The following is a 10,546-nucleotide window of genomic DNA, read 5'->3' as shown; positions in this document are numbered from 1 at the left end:
CAACCTAGATTCCCATCAACAGACAAATGGATAAGGAAGCTGTGGTACATATACATAATGGAATATTACTCAGCCATTAAAAAGAATTCATTTGAATCAGTTCTAATGAGATGGATGAAACTGTAGCCAATTATACAGAGTGAAGTAAGCCAGAAAGATAAAGACCAATACAGTATACTAATGCATATATATGCAATTTAGAAAGATGGTAATGATAACCGTATATGCAAAACAGAAACAGAGACCCAGATGTACAGAACAGAATTTTGGACTCTGTGGGAGAAGGCGAGGGTGGGATGTTTCGAGAGAATAGTGTCAAAACATGTATATTATCTAGGTGAAACAGATCACCAGCTCAGGCTGGATGCATGAGACAAGTGCTCAGGCCAGGTGCACTGGGAAGACCCAGAGGAATTGGGTGGAGAGGGAGGTGGGAGGGGGGATCGGGATGGGAAATACATGTAAATCCATGGCTGATTCATGTCAATGTATGACAAAAACCACTACAATATTGTAAAGTAATTAGCCTCCAACTAATAAAAATAAATGGGAGAAAAATTAAAAAATAAAATAAAATCAGGTCTTGAAAATCCTCAAATAATAATGTTTTGGTCCTAAAGTGATGACGTGTCTTCAAGATGCTATTGTGGCAATTTTCCACAATTAAATACAGAATTGTTGAAACAAGTTGCTTAGCGTACAAGGAACAGAGAAGAAATCCCATGGAGTTAGTAGATGACTTGTCTGAAAGTACTTTTCTAGAACACAGAAAAGGCTTTTTAATGTAATATTCACATAATAAATGATTTTTTTATCTTAAAATAGTGGATTTAAGACTATTGCCTATCAATAATGATTCATTTTCCTAATCTGAATAGTCTTTCAGATTATGTTGACTTCCTTAGGTTTGAAAATAGTAAGTAGGAAAAAGTCCAACTTTATATGGAACAACAATCTTTTTCTTTCACATATTTTCTCTGTAACTACAGTTGCTTCTGGTTGTTTATTACAAATTTTATAAACTCTTTTTTTAATGTTATTTTTCCCATGAACACTGTCTGTACATGTTTATATCAAGTACCACCTAATACTGTAGACCAAAATCACTTCCCTTTCTTTAGACGAATTAAACATTAAATTCAGAAAAGTTAAATATTCTTTAAAAAACAAAATTATGATTTACTATGTTACTTGACAACATACACCTTTAAATCCTTAGCAACCGTATCTTGCAGTCCAGGCTTGATGGAATTTACTAAATAATATAATTTTCTACAGCCACTGGAGTCAGTGGCTATAGAAATCGATTGGAGTCAGTGGCTATAGAAATCGGGTTCCAGATAAAATAGCAGGGAAGTGTTTGTGTGTGTGTGTGTGTGTGTGTGTGTGTGTGTGTGTGTGTTTTCTAAAGGAGAGAGAGAGAGAAAGGGGAAATCAGAGAGTGAGATGAATAATTTTGAAATATTTTCGTATCAGTGGCTTAAAGAGTTTTTTTCCACATAGATTAGGAACTCTGACCAATAGTGAAACAACTTCTTCAAATCCTTAACACACATAAAAGTGTTTACTATGTGCCAGGCACTTTCTCAAGCATGTTATATATGTTACATACACACGCACATAAACATATTTACATATAACAACCCTATGAGGCAAGTGCTATCACTATTTTCATTTTCATATATAAGGAAACTAAGCACAAAGGTCAATCAATTTATTTTATTTGTGGCTAACCATGGTTTCTAGAATTTGAGCTAGGTTATACCATCTCTCAAAATAAGCTTAACTCATAAGCAACTTCCACACAATAGGATTTTTTGTTTGTTTTGTAAAAATAATCTTAGAAATTCAGTGAGAAATGGTAAGTCATTCACCAGGGTTACAATTTAGATTTGTTAATTCATTTAGTCAATAAATATTTATTGAGTACCTACTATATGTTAATTAGGTTACAGTGGTTATATTTGTGAAGAAAATATGGATCTTCCTTGCCCTCATATATTTTATATCCAGCAGAGGAAATCAATATATTTTTAATCATATAAATAATTATATAATTACATTTTTTTGGTTAATGCTAATAAAAGAATAGTAAGGTGACTAAAAGGCAGTATGACAGAGGCCTGGGGGAAGCTAGTACTATTGGATGTTTAGAGGTGCCAGTCAACTCTACCCAGACACATAAGTTGATTGAATTCAGCTAGGGAGTCCTCACTTAAGGTTTCTCATGTAACTATAGGCATATAGTGGTTGAAGTTTGAGTCAACTGAAAGCTTAACTGGACAGATATTTAAGATGATTTCTTCAATCACCTGTCTAGAATTTTAGCTTGAATTCAGCTCGGATGGTTTTTCACATGGCTTGATTTTTTTTTTTTTAATCTATGCAGCTTGGTGATTTCAGAGTAGTCTAATTTCTTACAAGGTGGCTGGTGGCTAGCTACCCACAAAATGTGTGTTCCAAGATACCCAGGTGCAAGTTGCAAGGTTTATAATGACCTAACCTGGGAAGCTATGTATTACTTTCCCAACATTTGAGGAATCGGGTGGAGAGGGAGGTGGGAGGGGGGATCGGGATGGGGAATACATGTAACTCCATGGCTGATTTACGTCAATGTATGACAAAACCCACTACAATATTGCAAAATAATTAGCCCCCAACTAATAAAAATAAATGAAAAAAAAAGAAAATTTAAAAATATCAGCCCAAATCTGAGAAATGTGAACAAGGCCATGAATACAAGGAGGCATGGCTCATTGGGGAGCGGTTTTTAGAGATTAGCTACCATAATTCTCTATTTCCTCATTTTCTGTTTCCAGAATTCCTACTACATGGATGTTGGATCTTCTGAATTTATTATCCTATTTTCTTTTTACTTTTTTATTTAAATAAGGAGAATTCTTTCATATGGAAAGAGGTAGTACAATAACATATTTGAAAGGAGAAACAACAGGTACTGAACTGGAGGAAAGGGTGAAAGATGAGGGTGCCACGACAGTCTGGTGAAATGCAAGTTCCATTTCCCATCCAAGGTAAAAGCTCCCCCAAACAACGTAGAAGCAAGCTGCATCTTACACCTGTAGCCATCATCTGCCCTTTCAAATATCTGGTCTACATGAAAAGACAAAGAGAGGAAAGGTCGAAATAAGATCAAAAGGAAACAAAAACAAAAGACAACCCTCCCAAGAACAACAAAAAAACCCAAATGCTTTTTTACTATGTAAGGCATGAGGTCAAAAGTTTGGAGTACAGTATCCCCTTTACACAATGGAATAGTGTGCTGAAGGCAGGGCCCCGGGACACTGCTGCCATCTGGGAGGTTACCTAACTGTGCTGGAGAAATGGTAAACAGCAGGTTGGATGTGTGTGGAAGATCACTAACCAGATATGTGCTGGTGGCTAAAGTGGAGAGCACAGATAGAGGACAGAGTGTCTGACCCCAGCACTGAGCCATTCCTGTCCTGGTGACTTGTTTGTCTTGTCTGGTTCACTTTTCAAACAGGAAGAGCCAGATTCTTGAAATCTGCATTTCCCAGTCATCACAGAACAGCACAAAGTACAAATACCCAAGTGTCTTTGGTGCTCAAAGGTCATTTTCAACAGAACTTTCAACCCAGGCTAGCTCTGCAAGAAGAGAAATGGGACAAATACAGATTTGAGAGGTAACTTCTGGGGGGGAACCACACAGTAGCTGGCCACATGTTGTCTTTCCTATTTTTTTTAAAACCTTTCTCCCTTATTTGCTCTCTCTTTTTCTTCTTTTTGGGATACATCCTTATATCTCAAGATGGCTATTGACTTTTGTACTTATTTTTTATTTTCTTGTTCTTTCCTTTGTTCATATCATGCTGTTCTTATTTTTTAGTGTAACATTTTCTCTCCTCTGTCCTCTGGTAAAAGACTGTGGAAAATACCCCGATGCTGGGAAAGACTGAAGGCAGGAGGAGAAGGACAATGGAGGAGGTGGTTGGAGGGCATCACTGATGCAATAGAGTTTGAGCAAGCTCGGAGAGTTGGTGATGGACAGGGAAACCTGGTGTTCTGCAGTCCTGGGGTGGCAAAGAGTCAGACATGACTGAGGGACTGAACTGTCCTCTGGTATCAATTTTACAACAATTTCTTCCTTGGGTTGTTATATTTCCTCCAAGGTCCTTTCCTCCTTATTTTGGCTTATTTTGGTATCTAGCTTTAATGTTAGAGTCTTTTCTCAAATTTCAGGTAATTTAAAATATGTAACACATATTTAAGAATGAGACACTAAAAAAAGCTTGTTAGGTGGAGTTTGTCAACTAATGGCGCTATGGGATGGTTTGCAGGAGTCTGGCCCTTTCATGAGCAAGATCTGCCAATGTCATTCTCTATGAGCTGAGTGAGTTTCTCTGGAGACAAATCATTCAAACTCCTGTCTGGATACGTAAGTTTGACTACAGATATTCTGAAAACCCAAGATAAAGGGGTGCTGTATGCCTGTGTATTAGTCATGGTTCTCCAGAGAAACAGAACCTGTAGGAAAGAACATATATATGTATATATATATATATATATATATATATATATATATATGCATAAATTAGAGAATGACTGAGAGATAAGGAATTGACTCACATGATTATGGAAACTGGCAAGTATAAATCTGTAGTACGAGCTGATAGGCTCAAGATCTAAAAGAGTCAATATTGCAAACACAGTGTGAAGGCCAGGAGCTTGGAAAACCAGGAAAGCTAATAGTACAGGTAAAGGCGGTCAGAGAATTTCCTTTTTCCTGGGAAGGACAGTCTTCTTGTTCAATTCAGGACTTCAGCTGATTGGAACAAGCCCACTCTAATTACAGAGGGCAATCTGATAACTCAAAATTCATAGTTTAATGTTAAGCTCATCCAAAAATACCTCAAATTTGACACATAAATTTAAATATAATGATTTCATTGATTAGTATGTACACATTCAATTAATTCGCTGTGATGTTTTCAAAAAGCACCTTACCTTCATCCTTAGGTGTACCTGATATCACTGAACACAGAGCCCTTTTGTGCCAAAGTCTCTAGTGACTAAACTTCTAGCCTATGGCTGCTTTAACCAATAGAATGTAGCAGAAGTGACGCTGTGCCCGTTCTGTGACTAAAGATTAAGACAAAATTTCTCAAATTTGGCATTATTGACTTTTGAGTTTGAATAATTCTTTGCAATGTGAGGCTGTGCTGTACACAATAGGCTGTTTAATAGTATCCTTTGCATCTACTAGCTAGGTACCAGTTGTATCTTTCCTCCCACATACACTTCTGACAACTAAATATATCGTCAGACATAACCAAATATCCTCTGGTGTATGGGCAAAAAAAAAAGAAAAAGAAAAAGAAAAAGCAGCTGAGACCCACTGATTTTAAAAGATGAGCGGGTTCTTATTTCTAAATCTTGGAACACTCAATTTTGGAATGTACACTCTGGGGACATCCAGTCTCCATGTGAAAGATCTGACTACCTTGAAATAACCATGCTATGAGGAAGACCATGTATGGAGGAAAATGCTGACTGAGCCTCAGCTATTTCAGCCATTTCAGCTGAGATGCCAGACACATATATGAGGAAGTCATCATGGACAGTCAGCCAGTAAAGTTTTAGATGACTCCAGCCACTACTGCCATTTGATTGCAGCCACATAAAAGACTCCAAATGAGAACCACTCAGAGGAACTAAAGAGCCTCTTGATGAAGGTGAAAGAGGAGAGTGAAAAAGCTGGCTTAGAACTTAACATTCAAAAAGTTAAGATCATGTCATCTGGTCCCATCATTTCATGGCAAATAGATGGGGAAACAATGGAAACAGTGGCAGACTTTATTTTCTTGGGCTCCAAAATCACTGTGGATGGTGACTACAGCCATGAAATTAAAAGACACTTGATCCTTGGAAGAAAAGCTATGACAAACCTAGACAGCATACTGAAAAGCAGAGACATCTCTTTGTTGACATAGGTCCGTATAGTCAAAGCTCTGGTTTTTCCAGTAGTCATGTACAGATGTGAGAGCTGGACCATAAAGAAGGCTGAGCACCAAAGAATTGATGTTTTCAAGCTAGTGCTAGAGAAGACTCTTGAGAGTCCTGTGGATGGTAAGGAGACCAAATCAGTCAATCCTAAAGGAAATCAATCCTGAATATTTTTTTGGAAGCACTGATGCTAAAGCTCCAATACTTTGGCCATCTGATGCGAAAAGCTGACTCATTGGAAAAGACCCTGAAGCTGTGCAAGTTTAAAGGTTGGAGAAGAACGGGGCAACAGAGGTTAAGATAGTTGGATGGCATCATTGACTCAAAGGATATGAGTTTGAGCCCACTCCAGGAGATAGTGAAGGACAGAGAAGCTTGGCATGCTTCAGTCCATGGGGTCGCAAAATGTCAGACACGACTGAGAGACAACTAAATAAATCATTCATACTGAACGGTATTGTTTATACTGAACAACAACAACAGGTGATCTCTGTGAACTAATAGAAACTTCATAAATAATAATAAATATTTACTTTATGCTATTAAGTTTGGGGATAGTTTGTCATAAAATAAAAAAACAGATGGGACATCAATTATCAAAGGAAAAATGCAAGAACATTTTTAAGACAAAAATTCCAGATTTAAATGACCTATCATAATGAATTAAAAATGAAAAATGTCAAAAGACATCATCTGGAAATTTTAGAATATTGTGGATTAAAAGAACAGCTTAAAAGTTTACAATTCTCATTTTCTCTCCCTTCCTTCTCTCCTTACACATTTCTGGCTTTTGTGCGGGTGCATACATGCATGCATGCCTATTTGCATGACAACACACGTGTGTGTGTACACACACAAAAATATTAACAATCAGTTCACAGACAAAGGAGCAAGAATAAGAATGGCAAAAGACTTTTCAACAACACTGGAAGCTGGAAAATAATGAATCATGACTTCAAAATTATTAAAGTAACTTACAAATTGTCACTATTTGCAATATGTGATACTATATGTAGAAAGCCCCAAAGACACCAGCAAAAATATGCTTATAATTAATTAAGAATCCATTAAAGCCAAAGGATACAGTATTAATATTCAAGTCTCTTGTGTTTCTACACACTAATAAAAATTATCAGAAAGAGAAATTAGTAAAATAATTTTGCTTACAATTGTATCAAAAAGAATAAATCTCACTAAGGAGTTAAAATACCTGTACTCAAAACAACTATAAGATATTGATGAAAGAAATTGAAGACAGCACAAATAACTGGAAAGATATATCATGTTAAAAGACTGGAAGAATTAATAATGTTCCAATGTTCATACTATCAAAAGCAATCTACAGATTCAGTGAAATCTCTGTCAATATACCAAGTGCACATTTCACAGATCTGGAACAAATAATCCTAAAATTTGCATGGAACCACAAGGGTTACATAAATGATTTTAATAATCATATTATTTAAAAAAAAAACTTAAATGTAAGGACTGAAACCATAAAACTTCTAAAAGGAAGTACACTCTTTAACATCAGTCTTAGTTATTTTGTTTTATGTGGGGGAGGATCTGTCTCCTCTGACAAGAGCTACAAAACCAAATATAAATGGCCCACATCAAACTAAAAGCTTTTGTAAAACAAATGAAATAATCAGTGAAACAAAATGACAACTTAATTAATGTTCAAAATGTTTACAAAGGATATATTTTATAAAGGTTTATATGCAAAATATATTAAAAAGTCATTAAACTCAATATCCAAAAAACCCAAACAATCCAATTAGAAAATGGACAGAAGGTCTGAATAGACATTTTTTCCAAGGAAGACATACAGATTGCCAACAGATACATGAAAATGCTGAACATCCCTAATTATCAGGGAAATGCAAACCAAAGCCACTAGATATACCCTCATACTTGTCAGAATGGCTATTATCAAAAGGGCAACAACAACAAAAACAAGCTTTAGGAAGCTATGGAGAAAAGAAAACCCTTGTACACCTGTGAAAGGAAACCCTAGTATAACTTTAATAGAAATATAAATTAGTGAAACTTCCTCTAAAAGTTGAAAACAGAGTTACCATATCATACAGCCATTCCACTTCTGATACTTATCAGAAAAAAATCAAAACACTAATTCAAAAATATATATGCACTTATGTGTACATTGCAACAATATTTATAGTGGCCAAAATATGGAAACACCTAAGTGTCTATCAGTGGATGATGGATGAATTCCACGTACATACAGTGGAATGTTATTCAGCCATAGAAAAGAAGGCTTCCTGGAGACTCAGACAGTAAAGAATCTGCCTGCAATTCAGGAGATCCAGGTTTGATCTCTGGGTTGGGAATATCCCCTGGAGAAGAGAATGACAACCCGCTCCAGTATTCTTGTTTGGAGAATCCCATGAACAGAGACGTCTCATTGGCTACCATCCATGGGCTTGCAGAGTAGGGCACAACTGAGTGACATGACTTGACTTGATAGGAAAGAAGGAAATCCTGCCATTTGTAACAACATAGATAAATCAGGAGGACATTATACTGAGTGAAATGTCAAACAGAAAAAAAGAGTTACCATATAATCTCTCTTATTTTGGAAGGAAAAAACTAAAAAAAACTAAAAAAAAAAAAAAAAGGCAAGTTCATAGATACAGAGAACAGATTTGTAGTTTTAAGAGGTTGGGGGGGTAGTGATAGGGGAAGATGGGAGAAATGGCTAATCTTTTTAGTTTAGTTTAAATAAATTGAATAGAAATTTTAAAAACAAGGCATTTATTTTAATGTTTTTCCATCTTTTGTATATTATGAACAAAGCTGTTCTAAATATTCATATACATATTTTTGACTGAACACAGGCTTTTATTTCTCTGGGACAAATGCTCAAGATTGTGATTGTTGGGTTCTATGGTGGTTGCATGTTTAATTTTTTAAGAAATTGACAAACTGTTTTTCAGAGTGGATTTACCATTTTACATTCCCACCAGCAAAATATGGGTTATCCAGCTTGTCCATATTCTTCCAAGAATTTGGTGTTGTCACTGTTTTTTTAAGGCCAACCTGACATGAAACCAGTGATAATGCATTGTAGTTTTAATTCACAATTCTCTGCTATGATGTTGAATATCTCTTCATGTGCTTATTTTTCATGTCTCTATGTCCTTCCATGAAACATCGTTTTATGTCTTCTAAACAGATTTTTAAATTTTATTTATTTTTAATTGAAGGAGAGTTGTTTTAAAACACTGTGTTGGTTTCTGCCATGCGTCAACATGAATCATAGGTATACATATATTGCCTCCTTCTTGAACCTCCCTCCCACCTGCCATCCCATCCCACTCCTCTAGGTTGTTATAGAGCCCTGGTTTGAGTTCCCTGAGTCATACAGAAAATTCCCATTGGCTATCTATTTTGCATATGGTACTGTATATGTTAGAGGCTTTCCAGGTGGTGATAACAGTAAAGAACCTGCCTTCCAGTATTGCAAATATAAAAGATGAGGGTTTGATCCCTGGGCCCAGAAGATCCCCTGGAGGAGAGCATTGCAACCCACTCCAATATTCTTGCCTAGAGAATCCCATGGACAAAGGAGCCTGGTACGTTACAGTCCATGGGGTTACAAAGTATCAGGCATGACTGAAAAGACTTTGCACACATGCACACACAGTGTGTATGTTTCCATTTGTTCCACCCTTTCCTTCCTCCACCACTCTTCATGTCCATAAGTGTGTTCTTTAAGTCTGCGTCTCTTTTTCATTCCCTGGAAATAGGTTCATCAATACCATCTTTCTAGATTCCATATATATGTTTTCTCTCTTTCTGATTTACTTCACTTTGTATAATAGGCATTTGAGACATTATACAGTTCTTTGTGAAGCTTGACAGGTGGCACAGTGGTAAAGAATCCACATGCCAATGCAGGAGAGCGAGTTTGATCCCTGAGTCGGAGAGATGACTTGGAATAGGAAATGGCAACCCACTCCAGTATTCTTGCCTGGAGAATCCCATGGACAGAGAAGCCTGGTTGGGTATAGTGCACGGGGTCACAAAGAACTGAACACATCTGAGCGACTGAGCACACACGCATAGTTCTCTATATGTTCTAAATATATAAAGTATATGTGCTATATAGCATAGTATATGTGCTGCTCACTTTGGCAGCACATATACTAAAGTTGGAACGATACAGAGAAGATTATCATGGCCCCTGTGCAAGGATGACATGCAAATGCGTGAAGAATTATAAATATAAGGACTTTCAGAATATATGGTTTGCAAATATTTCTCCCAGTCTGTAGCTTATATTTTCATCCTATTAAGAGAGCTTTTCATTGAGCAAAATTTATAAAGCATGATGAAGTCTAACATCAATTTTACCTTTTATAGATCATTAATTTGATGTCAAGTCTAAGAACTCCACGTGGCCCTAGATGCTGAAAAATGTGTCCTAGTTTTTTTGAAAAGTTTCATATTTTACATTTCATAATTAAATCCGTGATACATGTTACATTAACTTTTGTATGAAATGTAAGGTTGAAATCAAGGTTATCTTTTTTTTCACCTA

The 10,546-nt window shown here is 36.3% G+C and overlaps 1 non-coding gene across 1 annotated transcript; it reads left to right on the top strand.

The window, feature by feature from the left end:
- Positions 1-10,124: 10,124 nt before the first annotated feature.
- LOC139033233 (U6 spliceosomal RNA) lies at positions 10,125-10,234 on the top strand. Its single transcript, XR_011485855.1, has one exon. It is a non-coding gene; the product is annotated as a U6 spliceosomal RNA (small nuclear RNA).
- The last annotated feature ends 312 nt before the right edge of the window (positions 10,235-10,546 follow it).

Source organism: Odocoileus virginianus, chromosome X (assembly GCF_023699985.2).
Source record: "Odocoileus virginianus isolate 20LAN1187 ecotype Illinois chromosome X, Ovbor_1.2, whole genome shotgun sequence".
In the NCBI taxonomy this organism is placed as follows: domain Eukaryota; kingdom Metazoa; phylum Chordata; class Mammalia; order Artiodactyla; family Cervidae; genus Odocoileus; species Odocoileus virginianus.
The sequence above is the reverse complement of the archived record's forward strand: the minus strand, read 5'-3'. Positions and strand labels throughout refer to the sequence as shown.